This window comes from Pinus tabuliformis, chromosome 9 (assembly GCF_031772625.1).
Source record: "Pinus tabuliformis cultivar Carrire ecotype Pingquan chromosome 9, CPIR1, whole genome shotgun sequence".
Taxonomy (NCBI): Eukaryota; Viridiplantae; Streptophyta; class Pinopsida; order Pinales; family Pinaceae; genus Pinus; species Pinus tabuliformis.
In genome coordinates, this window is record NC_142307.1 from 373,365,388 (window position 1) to 373,392,270 (window position 26,883).

Here is a 26,883-nt window from a genome sequence, read left to right on the forward strand (position 1 = left end):
ATTAAGGGGCAGGGAAGCCAGGAAAGATAATCATCTCTAATGGAATGACAAATCTTATAATTAAAGAACAAAGAGGCGTAATTACACAATTATGTTCACTAGAGGTTCCCACATCAAAATCATCTATTTTTCCATATCTCCAAAAAGTCTTGGACAATCATTCCAAGGTATTTGAGACTCCCAAAGGCCTCCCAACTATTCATGATCATGTTCATGCTACTCATTTGATTCTAGGAAGTGTTCCACCAAAAATCAGGCCTTATAGATATCCATATGCCCAAAGCACTAAAATTAAACGTATGGTTGCAGAAATGCTAGAGGTTGGTATAATTATGCAACCAAATTTTATAAACAGAGCAAAGGATGAATGGAAGAATGATGAAGCAGGGTGAGAACTCATTCAATTGTTGTAGAAGATCCCAATTCAAACAATATTGCTAGAACTTGGAAAGGAAGGAAAAATCATATTGGAACCCAAAGTAGTCACAAACTGAGAAGTCAAAAACTATGAAATCGATCAATTTCAGAGTATCTCATCAAGTGGAAGAACTTACCTGCTGAATATTCCACATGGAAGGATGACTATTTTATATAGAAGCATCCAGAACTACTCAGGCGTTGAGGACAACACTTTTTGAAGGAGAGGGTCATGTTAGGTCCCTACACTACTAGTGTAACACCTTATTGTTATTAGTGAAACCCCCTTATTATATTATTGTGCCCATGTAGTCTCCATATTGTTATTATTATTTCCCATAGAAGCCCAATATTGTTATTGTTGTGCCCTTACATTATTATTGTTATGCCGGCTCCAATTACATTATGACCCCTTAGACTCATATATATAGAAAGGAAGTATTTTCATTTCTATCATCCAAGAATTTTTCGTTGGTGTAATGTAAAGGAGGCTTCCCCCTCGAAGACGCTTATTTCTAAGGCATTGATCTATCTTTTCTATCCTTTTTCGAGTTGGTTTCATAACAAGGAGGCCCATTTAAGTTTTTTACAGATCATTCAGCATTGAAATACTTGGTTAATAAGCTTGTGCTTGAAGGGAGAATATGTCGTTGAATTTTTCTATTTTAGGAATTTACCTTTGAAGTCATTGTTAAGTAGAGATGATCGAATGTAGGTCCAAATCATCTATCTCATCGGGAATTAAGAGAATCGGGAGGTTCAGTTGATGACCAATTGTGGATGCACATTTATTTTGCATTGAAGTTGTTCTCGATTACTTGGAGGATATTGCATTCTTCCTTGAAATAGAGTACTACCTGGAGGGATATACATCTACTCAAAACTAACATATGGTTATTCATGAAACTCACTGTAAATTTATTGCGAGTCAATTATATAAAATGGGATACGATCATATTTTTAAAAGATGTGTTTTGGATCATGAGAGGGACAATGTTTTATGGGAAGGTCGTGCCAGTGTCCTAGGAGGCCATGTTGGAGGGTTATCTACTACTCGCAAGGTCTCACAGGTTGGTCTATGATGGCCAACCTTATGCAAGGATGCCAAGGAATATGAAATGCAGTGTTATTTTGCTCAATTGGTTGGTTGACCTTTTTGACGGGATGAGTTACCTATGCAACTATTTTGGGCATTTGATGTGTTCAAAAAATGGGTAGCTTATTTCATTGGACATATAACCCAACCTACTCATCAGTCCCATGCTCAATATATTAATACCATAAGAAATTATCTGACACATCGGGCAAAAGTAGCTCTTGTTAGAGATTATGCTATTCATACAACTATGTGACATATTTTTAAAAGAATAGTCACTAGATTTGGCTGTCCCAGAATCCTCACTAGTTGTTATCACCAAAAAATTGATCATCTAACCTAATTTACTAGATGGATCGAAATAAACCATGTAAAGCCAATTTTACCATAGTAAAATTTCTTTCAATGTGAGAAATTACTTAATAAACCACCTTCGTTAAGTAATTTATAGTTAAAACCATGAATAATAATTAAATAAATCACTATTTATTTGATTTTCTTCTGGGAATAATTAATCAAACCATTGTTCATTTATTATTCTTTATCATATTTTACCCAATTATGAAAAATAAACAAATAAATCATTAATTATCTTATTTTTCTCTAAAAGTAATTAATTAATCACTTATTAATTATTATTCTTTGTCAAATTTGACTAAACCCCTTGGGAATAATTAAATAAATGATTATTTATTTATTATTCCTTAACCAAATCCTTGAGATGATAAATAAATCACTTATTTATTTTTATTTTTAAATAAAATTTTAAATACTTTTTCCCTCCTAACCAAATATAATAAAATATTTGAAGTAGTTATTCCATGAATGGGGTTAATAATATTTTACTATTGCTTATTATTTGAGGATGACTGAATATTTTGTTATAAATAGAAGGGTTTTCCATTCATTATTCACTTTTGATTATTTACATTGTTGCACTCACTATTGTAACTCTTATTATTTTCATTGTGTCACACCATTTTTTGCTAGGTTTACACTTTATAGAGGAGAGAGAAACTACACAAGCTAAAGACGTTTGAGGATAGCCAAGAACCCATCTCATAGAGGGGGTGTGGTAACATTTATTTATTCCCTTCACAGGTGTTATAATAAAATCTACTTTTTTTATATTTGGTTTCCATTGGATGATTGGAGTTATTACTATTTATTTTTGTTGTTTAACTATGATTGTGGCATAGATCCAAATTTTGGAAGGTTTTGTTTCTATCAGTTGTTGTATATCTACAATGTTTAACAACCATTTATATTGTTGAGATTGTTTTTCATCCACAATCAGAAGTGGGTTATTTTCCTACATCTTTCAGAAGAAAACACTACAAAACTACTAATCAAGGTTCTCACATCGTTAATAAGGTAGTGTAGACATTGGTGCAAAAATTCCTGATACAACGTCACAAGAGTAGCCCTTATCATCCATAAGAAAATAGAATTGTTGAAGCCTTTAATAAGATATTGGAGAAATTTTACTAAAAGTTGTTTTGCGAATAAAGATGATTGGGATGCAAGGATTCCAGTGATGTTATGGGATTATTGTACTATAGCTAAGCGGTTTCATAAGTATACGCCTTTTCAGTTGGTATATGGAAGGGAAGAAGTGGTTCCAATAGAATTCATAGTCCCTAACCTCTTTATTTCTCATGCTACTAAAATTCCAGATGATGAATCTATCTGAGATTGGTTGTAAGAGCTGTGGTGACTGGATGAGCAGTGCTTCCTTGCAAAATTCCATCAGATAGTAGAGAAAGAGAGCAAAAAGGCTTGGCATGTTCAGAATATGAAGAAGAAGTAATTTTATATTGGGTATTGTGTGTTACTTTATGATATAAAGTATCTAAATCAGCAAGGTAAGAAGCAAATGCATTAGCTTGGTTTGTTTTATGTTATGGAAATTTGAGACTCAGGAGATGTCAAATTTTCTCAGTTGGATGGAATCCTTTTACCTGGTTGGGTGAATGGAAATCCTGAAGCCCTACTTTGGCTCATAAGTTTACTTCTACTACACTATCTAAAAAGGGATTGTTAGTCAGGTTTTAGAATAGTTGTGTCCTTTTTTTAGCCAGAGTCAGTTTCCTTTTCCATCATCCTTAGTCAAAGTCAGTCTCTTTTATTTCTTACGTTAATAAATTGCTTTGGTTGTGCCCCACTGTAAGTGATTATTCTCAATGAATTATTGTCATGTGTCATCATTTATTATTAATATTGGTATTTTCAGTGATTACGTCTTGTGTTTTCATAACAACTCGCAATCTGATTTGCTCTTATTTTTATAATATTTTCAGTTTCTTATGGATTCTAGTTGTCAGTCATTTAAGTCTTAAGGAAATTTAAAGTGTCTCGTGAATAATCATGATGAATTTTAGGCCTGGTGGGGATTTATGATGTAACAGATAAGTCATTTAAAAAATTTAATTCCACATTCCTATATAACTCTCATTACCTATCCTTTGCATGTCATTCTACCAAAGATTTTCCCAAGTTCTTCATCATGGCTTTTGTATCGACCTGTGCTGAGTCTCCTCCTTACTTTCACCACTCTATTCAATTTGTTTACAATTTTCGTATTTATACCATGGGTCGCCCATCTAAACATGTCGTGTCCATCTTCCATATCTATTTTCATATTCATACCTTCAATAATATCCTCGGGAATTACAAAGCTACGTTGGTCAATAATGATATATGAGACCATGTCCTCTACCCTTTCCTGCACATAGAAGCCTTTATGGATCCTAATGTGAGACTTGATTCTCGCTCTTCTTTGAAAATCATAGTTGAATTCCACCAATTAAAGTAATCTTCCTTGTTAATCCTGCATGAGTTACCTGTGTTTGGTACCATAGGAGACGTTATGAGATGCAGTAAGTTCTCGATTAGCCAACTTCATGGAGGTTTGTTGTGGTTGGATCATGAATATCATGTCCATTTTTAGGACATTCATACACTCACAAGGTTGTCTCCCTACAATTCTAATTTTGCTACAACATTCCAGAAGGTTTCGAAGTGGGGCAATAAAACTGGTACCAACAACCTCTATACTAAGTATGGCGCCGAGAGAAAGGGTAGAGGTGTAGTCATTGATTTAATCAATAATCAACTCTTCAAGCTTGCATGTTCTATTATCACCCACAAAATCATGCCCCATTTCACTAGAGGAGAGTGTTCGCTTGACACCATCTCTGTTGCAGAGGCCTATGTGAGAGGAAATTAGTTCAATTGGTCAAGCTATCTTCTTAATGAGTTATTCAAAGTTTCAAAAGGTGTCCATGACATAGCCACTTATTTTATTTTTGGGTATTTTCTTATTCCTCTCGCCATGTACAAATGGTTCCCGCCTAAAGGAAGGGATCTAAAACTTCTTTCTAATGATGAACCATTCACTTATTCTTATTCCTCATGGCATAACACTGAAGATCCGGTGAATGATGACTTTAATGACCTTTCCTTTGGGAACTGGTACAAAAAAATGTTCAACATGACCCACAATGTCTCTAGAGTGCCCCTTCTACTACTAGACCACTACGCTTATCAAATTTGGTTCAGGATTAGTCACAAGAATTCTTATATTTTGTCACTCAATGTGAAACAGGAAAATATTTCCATGCACAAGCTACCATTCTACCTTAACGAGAATGCAATCCATAGTGTGGTTCTTTCATGGCCCTAGATAATTGCTATGAAGAAATATGGTCAATATCTTTATTGTTTTGACGGTATGTGGCCCAAGGCCTCTACTAAGGATTTTCCATCTTCATCTCGCAAGAATTCTTTTGATACATATGATGACGTCTAGCCGCTCTTGAGAAAGGTGCAGGAACAAATTTCTTCTGCACACATGACCTAGACATAGGTATGTTCTTTAGTCCATGAAGCTACAAATAATGATTCTATTGCCCATGATGGGTCCCATTAACAAGTATATTTTGAAGTTCAATATGCTTTCCTCCATCCCTAAAACTATCATTTTCTCACATTAATTCACATTTCTAGTTATAATATGCTTAGTAAGAATATTAAAAGGTGTTTTTCATAGTCTATGGCATAATGTGATTTATTTGTAGGAAAAGGAAGAATTTTAGAACTGTGTAGGAGCTTGATAGAGACAACCAAGAGACCATATAGGTGGCTTTTCCACCTCCTTAACTATATAACTCAGCTTCAAATCATATAATCCTCACTCATTGATCAAATTCACTAGCAACCAAGGGAATTCAAGTACATGTGAAGATCAAGGAAGACCAAATCCACAATTCTTGAGATATTCTTGGGGAAACTCCTCTTTTCAAGGGATCTTCCATCAGCTACCCTTTTGTATAAATAAACCGGTTGAAAGGCTCATTAGGATTCAAATTTTTGTTGTAGCTAAGAGTAACTATCGAGCCTAGTGCTTGACATTGTTATTCTTAAATTTCGTCTAATTTATGAGACTAAAATTTTATGTCAATGAGAAGTTTACCATTGATCTAGATCTGAGATAGTTTGGAGGGTTGAAACCTTTGGGTTTGGGCCTAACCCAGAGGCTTTAGTCCCTCTTTTATATTTCCTTCTTGTTCTTGTTTCAACGCATTATAGTCCTTCTCTTGTTTCAGTAGATGTTATAGCATATAGCTTGTGATTGCAAGCTTTCCTATTACCTCTTGTCTGGGAAGAGTGATATAAAGGATTGGCAATCACAATCCAAATTTATTTGTATATGATTCCTTGGAAATGGATGGATTTTAGTTGTGATACTTTTGCATGATTATCCTCTACAAATTATGAATTAGTTTCATTTTTTTAGTGATTAGAGTAGTGTTGGTGGATAAAATATATTTTAGTCAAATTCAACTCATTCTCTCCATGTTAATTTATTTCACTGTGTTATTTTTCATTTCATGCATGTATTTGGCTAGCTGCAAAGATTGTTCCAATTTGTATAAGTGGGCATACCTTTCAACATGCACCAAGACTTATCCATCCTCCTCATAGGCACCTCACACTACTCCCAACCTCTGTCTCCAAAATCACTTTGTCAAGGAAAATAAGAGGCACCATGGGCATCAACATTGGTTCAAGATAGACATCTAAGGGATGCTAGGTTTAGTGAAGGGGCTCCCACAACCTTTATTTATTACCTTCTACCTCCATATACCTTCCTTCATCCTTAAGATACCATTTCCATCCTCAAAATTCTCTCATATCCCCTCCTGCAGTAGAACAATGCCTCTTGTAGCAATATAGTCCGTCATGTAGCGCCTCTTGTAGAAGTCCTATAGCACTGTTATTCTCAACCCGTTTTGCTTCCTACTTTGATCCTAGCCTAGTTCAGATGAATAATGCCCCCCAACTTGTGATTTTATGACTAAGGAAGACTCTAATACCACTCCAACCTCCTCCTTTTTGCATGGTAACCAACATAAAGTAAAACATAGTTATATTTGGTATATTTATCCATATGCATGTTAAAAATTAGATTCCTTATTTTTAAGCAATTGTAAAGTAGAAAAATGATGCATATAAATAGGTTACTGATGTGATTGAATGTGGAAAGTAGAGTACCACGATTCACTTCTGCAAGTAGATTATACCTTTTTTCTTTCATGCAATATCAATTATAATTTACATTTGAATGAATGGAATTTCCACTTTTTTAGCTAGAGTCAAGTTCAATTATTCATTCATTCAAGGTTTTCATTGTAGTTAGTTGAAAGAATGATCTTTTAGCACCTTGATCCAATATCATCATTAAGGGTGACATGAGTAGCACCTAACCTACTTTGTGTAAAACATTATCACCTCTAAGTTTGTAGAAACCCTAGGTTGATAATTTGAGTTGAAAAGCCTTTGGGAGTTGCAACATTCTTGGTGAAATACCAAGTCTCACTACTTTCTGATCCCATTGTTGTGGAGGTTTTCTAGTAGGTACTATTCCTATTTAGGAGTACTATTTTTGTTTTTCATCAATATTATAGCTTTGAAATTTCTTGAAAAAAGATCCAAAAAATCAATAAAGCTAGTTCTTTCATGCCTCGTAGGAGTAGGGATAACCAAGGGAAATTATTACCAAAAAACCACATCCCCTCAAGAAGTCAACCTTCATTCTTCTTCTATGACTATGAACTTCCCTCTCTGACTATAGGGGAGTTAGAAGACCCTGTAGGTGAGAAACCTTAATCTTTTGAAGAACCTATTGGGGAAGAAGAAGAAACCATCTCACCTACCTAAACCATGGCTCAAAATGTGCACAATTAGTTGTTCCCTATCAGAGAGGCCAATGGGGAGACCATAAAAGGGAATATAAGCCCTGCTACCATTTTTCACTTCCACGGCCTAACCTCTGAGGACCCCGACACCTTCATGTTTGATTTTGTTGTTGTTTATAGGACCTATGACTATGCCTCTAATGAACAAAATATGAAGTTGTTTCCATCTACCCTCAAAGATGCAGCCTTGTGGTGGTTTATGGTTTTAACTGGAGACAACATCACTAATTGGGCCCAAATGTAAAAAGCCTTCAGTGGCAAGTACAAGGACTACTGTAGGTCTAAATAAAAAAATGAATAAATGTTTAGGATGACCCTTGGACCTGATGAATCCTTAGAGGATTATGATGAAAGATTCCAACTAAATTATAGGAGGGCCAAATGTATTGTTGATCCTAAGTCACTCAACCTAGTTCTTCTCCACGGGTTCAAGGAGGATGTAATGAAAACCCTAAACATGTTGTCTGGAGGAAATATCTAAAAATTTCCTCATGATGACATCAAAATTGTATTCATAAATCACTCCAGGTCTGCTAAGAAAAAGGGTAGGGTTAGCTAAACCTTGGTCAATTCTTCTCCCTCTACTACAACCATCAAACATGAGATATGAAGCATGTTGGAGGATTTTAAGAGTGGAATACTGCACACTTTATCCCTATAAATGGATACTATGCAAATAAAAAAAAAACAAGAGGAAGCATAAGGGGAACTGGCTATATTTTTCCCAAGATTCAATAAGAGACACCCTAGGAATGAGTGGCCAATAAATGTCATAGAAGTTTTCTCTGCCGCTGACGAGAACCATGCAATATATAAATGTCCCTCTTTTCTAGGCCTGAAGGATGTATACCAAGAGGCGGAAGGTGGGTCAGAGAAACTTTGTTTCATTAACCAAAGAAGGCCTCAAGGTCCTCAGTCATATCAATAGGGCATGCAAGGTGCACATTATTCTCATTATAATCCAAATCAGAATTCACCTTTCCAACCTTGGTACCCTTCCACTCATCCATCATGGCCTACATCTCCTTGGCCTTATGACCCTTGAAATCCTCCTAAGCCTAATCACCCTCTTTCCCAGCCATATCCACCTCAATATTTCTAATGGGGAAACCCCTCACAAGGATGGAGGCCTCAAACACCCCAACCTCCTTCTTTGTTTCCTCCACCTCAGTCTCAACCACATCTCCCTCACCACACTCCACCTAAACAACCTCAAATGCCTACTCAACCAAATCTGAACTAGAATAATGAGCAAGTAGAACAGGTCTATAGTGGTGAAACATCCTATCCTACTTATGCTGTGGAAATCCAAGAGATCAACCTTGAGTCTACTAGAGTGCTCCCAGATAATCAACCACCTTCTCCACCTGAAGATATTGAAGAAGAGGAGGATGAGATTTCCCCTCAAATAAATGCACCTCCTTATCTTGAAAGGTTCATCCACCTTAAACAGAAAACCTGAGAAGAGGTTGAACTTCTCGGACAGTTGAAGATTTTTTGTGTCAATATGCACCTCCTCCAGGCCATCAAATATGTTCCCATTTATGACAAGCTTATCAAGGAGGAATGTTTCAAAAGGCCTAGGAGAAGCAGAAGATTTGCTCCCACAATCAATGTTGTTGGATAACCATCTGATCTAATGCTGGTAAGAATAACCTCCCCAAAGTACTTGCATCCTTCTAGTCTAGTAGTGGATGTGCACATTGATGCCATTGTTGTCCATAATACCTTGATTTATCTTGGGGCCGCAATAAATTTAATGACAAGGGGAACCATGCTAAAGATCAACCTTCAAGGGGATTTAAGGAAGACCACCACAATCTTGCAGCTTGCAGATAGGTCCAAAATATCTCTTGAGGGAGTTATTGAGGATATAATAATTTCCATTTACTCCTAGGAGTACCCCACTAAATCCCTAGTACTCCAACCTAGAACCAAGTTTAATGGCTATCCTCTTTTTCTAGGAAGACCTTGGTTATCCACTAATTATGCCTACATTAGTTGTAGCGTTGGGAATATGACTATTTAGAATGGGGATTTATCCAAACAACTTGTGTTGTATCCTCCTACTCAACATTTTATTGAAATGACTTACCCTTATGGTTAGTGGATGAGGAAGAGGAATAATTTTATTAGACATCTCTATACCCAATCTTCACTCTAGATACTATTGTCGAAGGGGGGAAACTTGATGAAGATGACCGCATTGACCATATCGTACATAATCAACCTCCCACTACCATACTAGTTGATGAACTAGTGAAATAATTTGAGAGCATCCCTTTGATTGATTTGTGCTTTGTTGACTCTAGCCTATAACATTGCAATATTGTAGAGTTTGTCCCCTCCAAAAATCTAAATATCAACCCCTCTCTCAGTCAAATAGGAAGAGAAATTTTGAAATGTACTAAGACAATGCCTAAATGCTTTTTCTTGGGATTATAAGGAGATAAAAGGTGTACATCCTTAGTCTTTTCTCGTCATATATACATTAAAAAGGGATGCAAACCTATGTGCCAACCCTAGAGAAGGATGAACCCAACTCTTAAGGACATAGTGAAAGAAGAGTTACAAAAATATTGGATGCAGGGTTCATATACCCCGTTTCAGATAGCCAGTGGGTGTCCCCTCTCATTTTAGTCCCAAAGAAGAATGGGAAATGGAGGATCTATGTTGACTATAGTGAACTTAACAAGACTACAAAGAAGGACCATTTTCCTTTTCCCTTCATTGACCAAGTCCTATATTGCCTTGCAGGGAAGAAATTATCCTCTTTTCTGGATGGATTAGTGGATAAAACCAAATATATATCAGCCCTTAGGACCAAGATAAGACCAAATTCACATTTCATTGGGGTACTTTTGCTTATAGGGCCCTTCCATTTGGTGTGTGCAATACCTCTGCTACTTTCAAGAGGGAAGTTTTACGTATCTTCGTTGAACTTGTTCATTACACTATTGAGATTTACATGGATGAATTCACTCATTATGGAAGTGACTTCTAGGAAGAATTTTCTAATCTATGCAAATTCTTACAAATATGCATTGAAATGAATTTCTCATTTAGTCCCAAGAAATGTGAATTTTTTATGAATGCAGGGATTTTCCTCGGCCATTCTATATCCAAGGAGGGGATACAAGTTGACCCAAACAAACTCATCATCATTAAAAGGGTCTCCATCCTTCAAAACCAAAGAGATGTTAAGAGCTTCTTTGGATTAGCTGGGTATTATAGAAGGTTCATTAAATACTTTAGTAAGATGGCTTCACCTTTGTTTAGATTGTTAGCCAAAGATTCAAACTTTTGTTGGAAAAGAAACTCTCAAGATGCCCTTGAAGTGTTGAAAGAAAAGTTGACCACTACACCTATCCTTAGGGGTCCCAACTGAGCATTACCTTTCCATATACACACATACATATAAGATAAAGATGTAGGGGTAGCCTTAGGACTAGTGGAAGACAAATTGCCTTATGTTGTCTATTTCATTAGTAAAAACCTTTCTAAAGCTTAGTTGAATTATACAGTCACTAAAAAGGAACTGTTGCCTATGGTACATTCTTTAAGTAAGTTTAGGCATTATATCATTCATTATCTAGCTCTTTCTCACACTGATCATGCAACCATTAAGTATTTAATGAATAAACTTGTTTTCAATGCTAAGATAATTACATGGTTGTTATTATTGCAACAATTTGATTTGATCAATATTGACAAACTAGGGAAAGAAAATGTGGTTGTAGATTTCTTGTCAAGACTAACGCTGCCTATAGATAATGAGGAGATGGTGGATGATCAACTTCCCTATGAACACCTATTTTCCATATCGTTGCTTTCTCCTTGGTTTGCTGACATAACCAACTACTTGGTTGTTGGCAGGTTCCCTCCTAACCTATCATCTACGGACAAAAGAAAAATTGTCCCGAAAATTTCCCTTTCACTTGGATTGGGGGAAATCATTTCATATTGGGACCAGATCAGATCATGAGAATATTCGTGAGGGAAGAGGAGGTCTTTCACATCCTCTCAGCATTCCATGATGGACCTTATGGGTTCACTTATTTCTGAGAGGACAACCTTCAAATTTGTACAAGATGGTTACTATTCGCCCGCTTTACATCAAGATGTAAGGATGTACACCACCAGGTGTGATCGGCGCTAAAGGATGGGTAAGCCCACACCCAAGGATGAAATTCCCTTACAACCTCAAGTGACCCTAGAGCCATTTGATAAGTGGGGCATGGATTTCATTGGACCTATTGATCCCCCATCGGGACAAAAGAAGTATATCATTGTATGCACTGATTACCTGACAAAAATGGGCTGAAAAAAAGGCAACTGAAGCAACAACTGAGAGGAAGGTGGGTGAGTTTTGAAGGGAGAATATATTATACAAGTTTGGTTATCATAGAGATTTAGTCATTGATCAAGGAGCATAATTTCCATATAATTTGATTGAAGATATCATGAAATAGCACCACATAAAGAAAAGGACATCCACTCCTTATCACCCTCAAGAAAATGGGCAAGTAGATGTCACAAAAAAAGCATTGGAGAACATTCTATCTAAGTTTGTTAGTAGCAATAGAAACGATTGGGCAGATAGATTAGTATAAACCACTTGGGCCTACAACACCACATGGAAGACCACCATTATATTCATTCCACATGAACTAGTTTATGGGAAGAAGGCTCTACTTTATATTGAGTTTGAATACAAAAACTTGAGGATGGCAGATTAGTTGGACTTAGAATTCACCATGCCACAACAGGAGAGGTTGTTCCAACTTAATGTCTTAGATGAGTTTAGGATGCAAGATCGCCTACAGACTAAGGTCATCTAGTTGCAGAGGAAGATTTGACATGAGAAACACATTAGGGAGAATACTTTTAAAGAAGGAGATTAGGCCCTATGGTATGATTCTAGATTCAAGGATTTCAAGGGGATGCTAATGACAAGATGGTTGGGTCCATATATAATAGATAGATTTCATGAGAATGGGTCTATCCAGACTAGAACCATTAATGAGGAAGGTATTCCCCTACTTGTAAATGGATATAGGTTGAAGTTTTATAAAAGACCTTTGTCCAAGGAAGAGTTTGTCAGCTTAGTGAGCAAAGAATTGAATGTGATTGGGAGGATCACAACCCGTAGTCCACAAAATTTCTAAGAAAATAAGAGAGGAAAAAATAACAAGAGGGCCCAGATGAAAATCTCCATGTAGCATTTGAGGCCAACTCCAGGGTTAAAAACTTGTCTCAGGTAGCCCAAGAGCAAAAAAAGAAGAGAAAAAATAAAAATAAAAAATGAAAAGATCCCTAGGTGAAAACCTCCTCTGAGGCACGTATGGTAAGCATGCAGGTTGAAAACCTCTACATAGGTAGCTTGCATGTCTCAAAAAGAAAAAAGAACGAGAAAAAAAGCATAAGGAAGGATTTCTTACAGTAGTCATGCTAACATCTCTTTTGCAGGACTCCAGACCATCAACATAACCATGGCTACAAGACACATTCTACAAGTGAATTCCTCCATTTTTCGAGCTACCCATTGCATGTTAACACTCTCCACTCACATCCCTACCTCTCTCCATCATCGAACCAACAATACAATCAAAATTACCCTCCTTGCTATAATGTTATAGGAGAAATATGTAATTCTACTTGAGGAGTTTGTAATGTTACGGTTGGAGCCCTAAATGCTACGGAGGAAGATCTAATTTGGGAAAGAGCACATAATGTTATGTATTCTTTAGGAAATGTTGAGATAGGTCCACCAACAATAGTTTCATCACCTATCCACTTTGTCGTATCTCTTTTTCACTCTGTTCAAATATCAAAAATAAAAAATCATATATGCCAAAACACAAATAATAATAATAATAAATGTTGTAAGGAAAAGTCAAAATGGAAATCATTGGAATTGTTTTATAGAAAATTATTTAAAAAAAAAATATTAATGTGCATCCAAGATGGCACAAGTTCGAAATTAGTAGATATTTTAATATTGTATGTTGGTGGCACCAACTCTTATGCTGGAGGAACCACAGTTAAAACACACACACTTTCAAAGGGCGATGTCATTCACAACATCAAGACTCTTCCATAGGACAAACCTGACACCATAACATGCCTGACACATATGTAGAATGGTGCCCCCATAGGCAGTCTGACGGGAAACCACTGTCGAGAAATCAGCAACTGGATCTCACCCAACATCACCATAGGTTGGAACCACATACCACCACTAGTTTCCCCTATGAGTGGTAAGCGGTATTCACCCTGTCTATAGCAAGCAAGCGATAAATTTCAAGTGATTATGATTACAATTCTGCCATGACATGTCCATGTCACTTATCCACCGTGCCACCTCATTTATCACTCCATGTCACCTTCCACCTCACCACTCCATGTCATACCCCCTCACATCATGATATGTCATCCTATCGTACACTATTTTCCACACTCATTAATTAATGGCTTAGAGGAGCCTGACCTAGGTTCAGAGGTGATTTAGCCAAGAAAATCCTGATACTATTGGACCTTTTGGCAACAGTCCACGAAGCGTGAACTGAGGTCTCCCTCGAAGTAGTATGGAAGGGTGCTAGAACCAGGTTTCTACACCCTGGGGATGTCTGATATGTTGGGATTGGTACATGGTCCAGCCTTTGCACTCACTGTGCTACGCGCACCAGTGGGCACCTTGCAGCCTGTAATGTTGTCTTCGCGCAGTCCTATTCACAGTGCGATCCTTGTTATTTACCCATGTCTTTCCTAATTATGCACAGTTAGCTGATTACTTATATTTTTTCACATATAAGTATTCGGAACCATACAAGAATTTACTCAACTGTGCACAGTAAATAAATAGAGTCAAAGTAATGCATAAGAATAGAATAATGATTCAATACTAGATGCAAAAAATTAGGATAAAACTTCTCTTTATTAGCATTCTGTCCCGATTACAGACTCGACTCCGCCCTGTGCACTCAGATGCAGGGGTCCGCGCACTCAGCTATAGAGCCTCTACCTACTACTACGACCCGAGACACTTAGACTCTTCATTAAGCCTATCTAATTCACTGATTCCTTCATTTATTCCCTCTTACAACTTAGAGCCTCGCTCTATTTATACAATCCCATGGTCCGCAGACCATGGGTAGGCTGACTTTACACTAGTTTACAATACAATGTTTAGGGTGGACAACCCTATTACTCAATTGTACACTTCGAGATCCGTGCCCACAATTTGTGGGCACTTACAATATTGTTTGCCAAAACTTGGGTTTTGCACCCAAAACCTATTGTGGGGGACCCGATGCCCAACAGGCCCCCAACACAATCATCGTGACTCGTCCCAAGTCACTCTGCTGGTGTATCGATCTTGGCATGGAGCCCTTCCAGCCGATCCTACACTACATGGAGGTCCGTAGCACACTGTTCTGCAGTCAGCTAGATCTGCTCCACTCTTTCGGCCGAAGTCTCACTGTCAGGGGAAAATCCATGTCTTAAAGCATGCATCACCTTCATCTATGTGAGCTTTCCTTCGATGTCTACAGTGATGAGGAAGGCCTCATCAATCCAAGGTTAGATGCGTGCTTTAAGGACTGCCTCTTTCTATTGAATGGCATCCACCTGTTCCTTCAATGCCTTTGCTTTCTGTAGCTTCACAAGCCATTGAGTCATGACAACTGTTTGTGCCGTTTCGTGCACATTGTCATACTACACTTGAAGCTCCCACGCCTCTGTTTCTAGGCACTATATGTTGGGGTCCTCCCATAATGAAGTGAGGACCACGAAGGATTCTTCCAACATAGCTGTGTAGTTCTGTATTGCCTATCTTATTTCCTCCAGCCCTTTTTTAATAGTGCCAGCGCATTGTTCCCTAACTTCCGAGGGCATAGAGGACTACGTCTTTAATTGCAGCTCGACAATCTGAAGGTTGAGGTCCAATTGTACCCTCGTTGCTTCCTCCTTTGCCTTGCAGAATCCACTGGCTAATTTGTGGATTCACACTCCAACTAATAGGTCTGTCACGATTTCTAGCTCTAGAACACAGCGATATGCTTCCTCTACCATTTGCTCCAGCTGCTGATTTTGTGCAAGCACTTCATCGCGTTGTAGACTAAGCTGCTCAATTTTGATTCTCTATTCGCTGAGCATCTGCGCTGTGTGTCCTTCCCTAGCACGGATTTCTGCTGTCGCTTTGTCCTGCAGCTGATATAATGTATTGCGTGGAAGGGCAGCCAAGTTTAGGCCAAGTTCCTTGATCCTGCCCACTATGGCTCTGTCCTCCTCACTTTTTGTTGTTAGCACTCCTTTCGGTAGCACTATGGTGTTAGACATTTTTGCATGCAACAGCTGCTCCGTTGTTGATGTACCTGCGACACCGTAGGTCGCTACTGTTCCTTCATATGGGGCCCACACCTGAAGTTCCTATAGCTTCACCCTTAGGGGCCCCAACACATTCTGTTGCTCCATCATAGCTTCCTGGAGCACTTCCCAGGTGACCCCATGAACTGTGACGCCGATGTCATAGAGGTCACCCTCTGTCAATGTAATTGGCTCTATGTTCAGTTTGGAAGCCTTGCTTTTCTTTCGTGGACCTGATAACTTCGTGATATGCAGCCATTTTAGTTGGGTGGACATTGTGCTCACATTCGCGCCTTCTGCTGTATTTGGTCCCTGTCTTGTAGACACATTTTGGTCCTCTTCCTACTACGTCATGGTGGCCCCTGTTGCTTGTGCTGTTGCTGCTCTTTCGGTGGCCTTTGCCTGTTCTGCAGCTGCCTTTGCTACTTCATGGGCGGCCCTTACCTTTGCATCTACTTGTTCATTACGCCTCTGTTGGGCCAACTTCATGACATGCAACTTGGTTGCATCCTTCTACTTTTGTGCTATTGTTCTATCCCTTTCTGCGAGATCTGGGTCACACCACTTGGGAGGCTATGATTTGAGCACAGAGAAGGTGGCGTCGTCAATTGCGATGAAAGGAAGTTTGGTCTAGGTCTACGTCAAATCCTTACATGCCTTGATATACACATTGTGCATATCTACCTTGAAGTCTGTAAAGCTTCAAAGGCTATTGTACACTGTGGGGGATAGGTGCGGTCTCCTATTAATACACATCCGGACACTCACCTCCCTGAGCACCCATAATATCTTACTCTCATGGATCTGTGTGGCATCCTTCATAGCCCAGAGCGATGCATATTTTGCAGCCTCTGGTAAGTCCTATTCAATATGAGGGCACTGAATGTCGTCAAGAAGTTCCCATGTTACTAATGAAATAGAAAAGAGCAACCACGCGTAGTGAAAGCTCTTGCCCTACTCTTGAACTTCCTTGTAGTTCTTTAGGAATTTTTCGCAGAGGAACTCGGCCCAGTTGAATTGAACCCCCTCTGCGCATTGTTCTACTAGTGCAACTATCGGCACTGGTACCTCGTCTCCGTGGCATTTTCTCATCACCTTCCCAGCCAGGAGTTGGGTGGCTATGCGCACCCCTTTGTCTTTAATGCTACTGATTGCATAGCCTCTCTTCTTCTTTTCCAATTTGTGCTTCTTATTCATGACCTCTGCAAGCACCAAATCTTCGGTTTTGCCAGCTATCTCCACGGGGTCCTTTCCCTTATAGAGAATCTAAGAAATCCTGTGGATAAGCTTTGCCGTGATGGGAATAGGTTCCTCCAGCCATAAGTACCCATTGTGCACTAGGCAAAGCAGCTGCCTGATGAAAAAGATCGTGAAAGGTGCATGGTGAAAATGTAGAATCCATAGTATGTGGAGTAGCTCGGCCTTCTCCACACCACGCATGCATTTCTCCGACTCTAGCACTGTAACTGACCCCTCCTTGCTCTATTTCATGATGTTCTCAGTCTCTAAGTGTGGGAACTTTCCACTATCTGTGAGGTCCTAGTCTTCAAATTTCATTATGGGCATGCAGCCCAGGGCAAAGACCTCAAACAGAATTCCATCTGGGAGGAGCGGGGTTTGGAGCACGCTCTTAGCGGCATCCAAATCCTTGGGTAATTTAGCTTTCCCTTTCTGTGGAGGAACGTACTCGGGCAGTTTTTCTGCAATGCACACCAGCTGGATGTTTTCTTCCATATCTTCATCCGCCTCTATCTCATCTACAAGATCTTGGAGGTCCTCCTCCTCATCATCTATCTCAAGGTTGATAGCCTTGCCCTTTTCTTCCATGGAAATTTTACCAAACCACGGATTTCACAGGGACATGTGAACTGGTTGTTGGAAATAATACTGAGAGGGGGGGGGGTGAATCAGTATTATCAAATCAATAAAACTTTTTCATTTCCATACTTAGATACATATACGCTACTTCAGTTAATGGAACCCGCATATATACGCAACTGTGTCTAATGCAACTAGCGTATATCTAGAATACTTATGATTCAGTTAATCCATTAAATGTTGATCTTTAGTTAATGCATCAGAACTTCATTAACCATATGAATAGTAAGCAGGTGCAGTAAAACAGAATAGATTACGACACACAAGAAGCACACATGAATGCCATGATATAAGGTGGAAACCCAATGTGGGTGAAAACCACCTGCTGCAAGTCGTCTCTATCTTCCTTTAATAAGAAACTTCATTTTACAATATTTTGTACTTGTGCAGTCTTATACCAGTACACAGGCTACAACCTGTAGAGGACTACAACCCTCTCTCATTTTCAGACTCTCCTGGATGGGAGCTACAACCCCCTTAGCTCTTGTACTAGCTGATCCATTTACTAGTACGTAGGTGCCTACCTACTGAATCCTCCAATCTTCACTTGTTCTCTAGCTGCTACTAGAAAGGAGCTGCCACCCCCTTTGCTCTTGTACTAGCTGATGTACTAGTATGTAGGCGTCGGCCTACAATCTCATTTCACCCTCCAGGGACCACATTTCATACATTTTCAGACTGGATACTCCTGAAGCACAACACTATAATCTGAAGGTCACGTTTCATCAAATTTTCATACTGGACCCATAAATATCATTGAAGTACAAAACAATCAATACTAGCATCATCAATTTCTGAATCACTGAAACACTGAAACCCTCTCAACAACACAGTCACCAGAGCATAGAGCAGAACACTGAACTCTGCAACAATATTCAGAGCCAACTGTATCATCAAAATCATGGATCAGAGTGCATACGCTACTTGGAAGTGCTGAACCAGCGTGTATACGCAACTTCACCAAGGTGAACTAGCGCATATGTCATCAATTGCTTACTTAGAACTTGATGCACTTCCTGTCTTCAGACCTATCTAGATTATTACATATAAAAGGATAATATGTGTGTTAGCACCCAGATCTAGTCCATCAGATCACATAAATTTATCCATCAATACTGAAGCTAGACACAATCAACCAAACAGGATATGTAGAATACTGACACCTTTAAACTGTCATCAAAACTCATCAACAACCAGAACCACCTGTAACATCATGCTCAAATGGTATACACTACTATAGTGAACCCAATCCGCGTACATACGCGCTTACACTAAAGCCAACCCGTGTACATATCTATAAATATTCAATCATGACTTGCAGTGATTTCAAACTTAAGTTATACCCAATTCAGATCATTACATGTGTCAGTATACAGATCTAGAATAAACATAATCAATCATATATAGATAGTTCATTTCAAACCATTTGATCCTGATCTATCCTTAGATCTTGTTCTCCATCAACCAGTGAAATCCCTCCTTAGCTCAGATCAAGCAATGCATCATCAACCCATAACCTGCATACTGGATCTCATACTTCATCAAATATTCAAGACCTTTTCGATGCCTTTGCCTAATGATCTTCTTCTCTTTTTATAGTCTTAGGCCTTGCTCAATACCATGGTCCAAAACCATAACAAACCAATACCATGGACCCAATACTTGGGATCAACACATCTGACGAGATACTACGGTCCAAAACCATAGGTTCAAATACCAAGGACTAACTACCACGGACCAAAAGTAAGTTCTCCAACATATACGCGCTTTTCCTTGCATGAAAGTGCGTGTATACGCATACGCACTTTTGTAAAGTCTAACCCGCGTGTATACACGGCTCGGTCAAGATGAACCTGCGTATATATATTTTCTCTTCATTCTTGTAGTCTGATCATCAAATCCTGCTGACCTACTACACTATGATCTGTCATCTGTGTGATTTGCCATCAAGGAAAACACTTGTCTCATAATGCCAACAATCTCCCCCTTTGGACTTGATGGAAAAGCTAACTTGTCACACTTAGAACTATCATCTAATTCCTTTGAGCTGTCCTGCATCCCATGCATTCAGTCACATCTGATATCTCTTCTGAAGATTCATCTAGTTATAACTAAGTGAGATGTTCTTCTATGAGTAGGTTGCCATCAAGTACAACACATGCATCATAATGCCAACAATCTCCCCCTTTGACATCAAGGGAAAAGGGCGGACCAAGATATTCACTTTCTTTGATAAACATCCCACTGACCATACTCCCCCTGAGTACCTACTGAAATTTCTGAATGAGCTCCCCCTTTGTATATGCCAAGGTGTACTAATCTGTCCATGCTCCCTCTGATTACATGCTGAAGTCTCTGTTCTACTGAAGAGTGTTGTTCATGCTCCCCATGTCTGTAAGCAAGGTCAAAAAGGTGTTCTACAAGAACATGACTCTATACATCATAAGTGACCTTCCTAGCACCAAAGACTCATACATACATCCATCTCCCAACCAAGTGGGGATATACCAGAAAATGACAACCAAGTACATTACATCATTCATCCCAGGCATAGTGGGGAAACCAACATAGGCCGTTACATGACCTTGATATGACTGAAATATTTCATCATCCTTCTTATGCATAAAGGGGTTACAAATTGCATCATGTGACCAAAAGAGATTTCATCTAATGACTACAATAGATAGAGACACACTATCATGAGTCTTGATATGACCTTTTCATGAGACCAAACATCTAGATAAGACCATGACAGTCATTAGCAACTATCATACACAATGTATGATGTGCTCCATAAGCATTTGTCAACAACATCTAGACCAGCAATCATGTTCTCCCTCTGTACCTGTTTCATCTGTGCCAGATGGTTTCTGTCAGGCCCATATCAGACTCTTCTCATTCTGAGTTTGGCCCACTAATTTCCTTCAAATTAATATATACGTGACTATATCCAAAGAAACAAACGTATATATGTGGATACTCCTTATGAAACTCGTGTACAACCATTTCCAGATCAGAAACCTGTAAATGTTCTATGACAAGATATGTCTACATATAGATATCAACTCATCATCATAAAACCATTCATATTATATCATATGTGTAAAACACCATAGCCATCTTATCAACAAGGTCATCCATGTATCATCACTTGGGAATATCTGCATCAATATGTAAGTATCAACCTAAGAACTCATCATCATCATGTCTCCAATAATGCAACTTTGAGTAATCATTCATGTATCCAGTGCTATGTATCTTGAGCTCAAGATCTTTTGTCAAGGCTTCTTTATATCATCAACTTCAACAATCCTCATCCATATGTGCACCAAGAACTACTTTATGCATATGATGACAGCAGCATATGAGTGACTCATCATCAAGTAATGAAGTTGTGTATTCAAGCTTTGTACTTCTCCTTATCCTTATGAAGATCACCATGTAAGCATCATATATGCACCATCTAAGAATCAATCCACAAATATGATCTGAACATCAACTATGTAACCCCAAGAATCATATGAGATTTTATCATGGACAACTCATAACCACATCATAGCAAGATAAGCATCATCACCAAGGAATATTAACCATAATGCCAACAATGCATTATTAAAGGCATATGGTCCCCCTCAACCTGGGCCCTCTGTTTACTTGTTAGATCTGATCATGCATAAATCAGCAATAAGCATCAAGTTAGGATCAAAACACTTCTAAACATCTTACAAGTATCAAGACATTTCCACACATCCTCAGCAAACTGTAACTATTAACCAATAGAGCAAATAATGGACTGAATCATATCAGACCCTTTTTCTGAGCCTGTCCCCACCGTTTTTCCTCAGATTGACATATACGCGACTGTGTAGTGTCTAACTCGCGTATATACGTGACTTCCCTTTATGAAACTTGCGTATGAGATTTAGGAAACTGAAGTTTTACACTTTCATCTCCCCCTGAGTCTGTTATGTCTGTGCTGTGCTGTGTCTAAGTATATTGTGTTGTGCCACATCTTTCTGACTGTACTTCCTTCTTCTTCCATATCTTCAAGCATGATGATGTTTTCTCCTTTTGGTATGGTCCCTGTACTTTGTTCCTGCATTCCTTTGCTCTATGTCCAAGCTTGTTACATGCATAGCATCTTACATGTTTCATATTCCTTCTGTAGCAATCAACAACTTTGTGACCAAACATATTGCAAGAAAAACAATATCCCTGAAAGTACCTGGAATGTGATGATCTTGAACCATTCTTCTTCTACATCTAGTTGCAACATGTCCAAGATTATGACATACATAACATTCAACATTATGCATTGGATGAGTAAAAGATTTCCTTTGAAAAATTTCTTTCCTTGGCTGTTGATGGGGTCTTCTTCTCATCTCTTCGTTGTGCATTTCAGATTTATCATTAGAGTTTCTTGCCTCTCCTTGTGAGCTAGATTCACTTTCAGTGGATTCATAAAAACCAAGACCCGTTTTGATAGTAGGAGACCTTTGACTACTAATAATATCATCCAAGATCTTAGTACTATCGTGAAATCATAAGAGCTTATCCTTTTCTTCTAATTTATCATTTAGAAAATTTACCTCAACCTGAAGATGCTCTTCCTTTTCATGATAGTGCTTCTTCATGTCTTCTTCAGCTTTCCTTCCTTCTTCCCACTGATTCCTCAATTCAGGAACTTCATTTTCTTGTTTTTGAAGTAGCTCTTTATTCTGCTTCTTTGATTCTTCAAGATCTTCCTTTAGTGAGCAGATCATAGCTTCAAGCCTTTCATAATAACTGGATCTTTCTCTGAGTTTCTTGATGATTGAGCTCCTTTCATTGACTTCATTTCTTAATGATGTCACTTCATCCTGCAACTTTTGACATTGGTCTTCCTTGTTCTTGAATAACTTCCTTACCTTGTTTCCTTCCTGTAGTTGAGCTTTTAGTTTGGTAGCTTCTTCTTTGAAAGCACATTCCCTTTTGTTCAATAGATCTTGTTGATCTCTAATTTTGTCTGTGAGCCTTTTAAATTCTGCCTCTATTTGATATCTTTCTTGCTCACCCATAAGTGCAAATTCAGTTGCTTCGCTATCACATTCATCATCCTTCAGAGGATAAATAGATGTATCACCAGAGGATAACAAATTCATACTTGATAGATCTGATTCATCTTCATTCTGAAGTGATTCTGAATCTGATGTGCTCCTTCCACATATTCCCCAATCAATACATCCATTGTCATAGTTCTTCTGAGATGCCTTCTTCTTCTTAGGTTCTTTCTTCCTAAGCTTCCTTCCCATAGTTCCACGGATCTCCTTCAAGCGATCAAGCTTCTACCAAAGGACCTTCTCTGATACCAATTGTTGGAAATAATACTGAGGGGGGGCTGAATCAGTATTATCAAATCAATAAAACTTTTTCATTTCCATACTTAGATACATATACGCTACTTCAGTTAATGGAACCCACGTATATACGCAACTGTGTCTAATGCAACTAGCGTGTATCCAGAATACTTATCATTCAGTTAATCCATTAAATGTTGATCTTTAGTTAGTGCATCAGAACTTCATTAACCATATGAATAGTAAGAAGGTGCAGTAAAACAGAACAGATTATCACACACAAGAAGCACACATGAATGCCATGATATAAGGTGGAAACCCAATGTGGGTGAAAACCACCTGCTGCAAGTCGTCTCTATCTTCCTTTAATAAGAAACTTCATTTTACAATCTTTTGTATTGGTGCAGTCTTATACCAATACGCAGGCTACAACCTGCAGAGGGCTACAACCCTCTCTCGTTTTCAGACTCTCCTAGATGGGAGCTACAACCCCCTTAGCTCTTGTACTAGTTGATCCATTTACTAGTATGTAGGTGCCTGCCTACTGAATGCTCCAATCTTCACTTGTTCTCTAGCTGCTACTAGAAGGGAGCTGCCACCCCCTTTGCTCTTGTACTAGCTGATGTACTAGTACGTAGGCGCCGGCCTACAATTTCCTTTCACCCTCCAGGGACCACATTTCATACATTTTCAGACTGGATACTCCTGAAGCACAACACTATAATCTGAAGGCGATGTTTCATCAAATTTTCATAATGGACCCATAAATATCATTGAAGCACAAAACAATCAATACTAGCATCATCAATTTCTGAATCACTGAAACATTGAAACCCTGTCAACAACACAGTCACCAGAACACAGAGAAGAACACTAAACTCTGCAATAATATTCATAGCCAACTGTATCATCAAAATCGTGCATCAGAGTGCATACGCTACTTGGAAGTGCTGAACCATCGTGTATACGCAACTTCACCAAGGTGAACCAGCGTATATGTCATCAATTGCTTACTTAGAACTTGATGCACTTCCTGTCTTCAGACATATCCAGATTATTACATATACAAGGATAATATGTGTGTTAGCACCTAGATCTAGTTCATCAGATCACATAAATTCATCCATCAATACTGAAGCTAGACACAATCAACCAAACACGATATGCAGAATACTGACACCTTTAAACTGTCATCAGAACTCATCAACAACCAGAACCACCTGTAACATCATAGCTCAAATGGTATGCGCTACTACAATGAACCAAACCCGCGTACATACGCTCTTACACTAAAGCCAACCCGCGTACATATCTATAAATATTCAATCATGACTTGTAGCGATTTCAAACTTAAGTTATACCCAATTCAGATCATTACATGTGTTAGTATACAGATCTAGAATAAACATAATCAATCATATAGAGATAGTTCATTTCAAACCATTTGATCCCGATCTATCCTTAGATCTCGTTCTCCATCAACCGGTGAGACCCCTCCTTAGCTCAGATCAAGCAATGCATCATCAACCCATAACTTGCATACTGGATCTCATACTTCATCAGATATTCAAGACCTTTTCGATGCCTTTGCCTAATCATCTTCTTCTCTTTTTATAGTCTTAGGCCTTACTCAATACTATGGTCCAAAACCATAACAAACCAATACCATGGACCCAATACTTGGGATCAACACATCTTATGAGATACTACAATCCAAAACCATAGGTTCAAATACCAAGGACTAACTACCACGGACCAAAAGTAAGTTCTCCAACATATACGCACTTTTCCTTGCATGAAAGTGCGTGTATACGCATACGCAATTTTGTAAAGTCTAACCCACGTGTATACGTGGCTCGGTCAAGATGAACCTGCATATATATATTTTCTCTTCATTCTTGTAGTCTGATCATCAAATCCTTGCTGCTGACCTGCTGCACTATGATCTGTCATCTGTGTGATTTTCCATCAAGGACAACACTTGCCTCATAATGCCAACATTGGTCCCGCTACCTGTTTATCCTTCTTTGGCCTCAGCATCCGAGGTGATTTCAGAATTTCCAGCTCATCCCCCATCTGCACTGTAGGGCTCTATGCGGCTTCCTTGGTGGTACTCTCTACCAAACCCACACCTCTCTTGATAGTTGTCATCTTGTTTGAACTGTCTGTGATTCTTCATGAACGTGGGGGCTCAAATACCGCTTGGCGCTCAAAACTCTATGCTCCTCGTAATAGCTCAAATCTCAAACGAGCAAGTGTTGTCCTATGGCTAGCCTTGGGAGTTTTTTAGTGTCTTCTGGATTTGAATTTGACCACTCCCACTACTTCTAAGTCATTAATGCATCCTTGGTGACAGATCATCCCAAATCTAGCTCTTAATTTGTGTCTTAATTCTGCGCTGCCAACTCCCTTTTGCCTTAAATTAGACATCTCATCATGAACAGTGATGCCAATGGTTACTTCCCAGTTTACCCACGTGGCAGCACAGTGCCCTGTGCGCAGGCATGAACCTTGTACCATGCTGATTCTGCGCACACCTCCCTCATCGCGTAGTTCCCAAATAGACTCTTTTAGAGTCCTTCACTCTCTTTGAACTGTCTGGAGCATTGAGACTATGCTCCCTACAGCTATTCAAGTGGTCACACCATCTATGCGAGACCCCAATTCGCCTTGCAGTATATTCTATGGACATTCCTCAATTGCCCTTGCAACAGCCGACGCGACATGTTTTATCTTATCTGGTGCACTCCCCTTGTTACTGCGTTTGGTAAGGTGTGGTCTCAACGATGGTAGTAGAATCATAAGTTCTCGGCGACAGTCTTCTAATGCAGCGGTATGACCATCCGTATCTTGCCTTGTCATCCTTGGTTTATTGATGAGACATGCTTGCATGACCTGGATTTCCAGTCTTTTGATCTCAACATCCTTCAACATGCTTTCCTTCTTCAATTGTACCAGATCTTCTTCGAGTCCGCGAAGTCTAAGGTTAGCTCGTCGAATGGCTTTCTGAATCCTTATATGGTCATCCTCACATAGCTGTGTGATTCCTTCATCCTGGTCTTCACACGCTCTCATAACTATGGGGGATATTATGTGTGGATTCCTTTTGTTATTCCCTTCAGAAATTTTAGTCTCTACTCTGTTTCGTAACTTTGGAATCATCTCCGCGCTCAGGTTCTTGCACATGGTCCTGTAGGCCCATCAAACCACTGTCACGCGCAGGTCCCAATCAATTTGTTTGATCTAGTGAACCTTGCTCAGTACTCTACGCACCTTATCGAATTCCTCATCATGGAGAATTGGTAAAGCATGTTGCCCTTCCTGCTGCTGTGGTTTATTCCGATTCTCTAGGCTAGGGGTGGTGTGTGCTTGTGTGGACTGTACAACATATATATTTACCCATCGAGAAGCATTGGCATGCAAGTTATTCCGTCCCAGCTGATTGGCTTTCATTCAATGCTGGGGCTTTCCAAAATGTAGGTGCATCATCCTATGTATTCGCACCAGCCTTCAAAAGTTCCTTGATGTG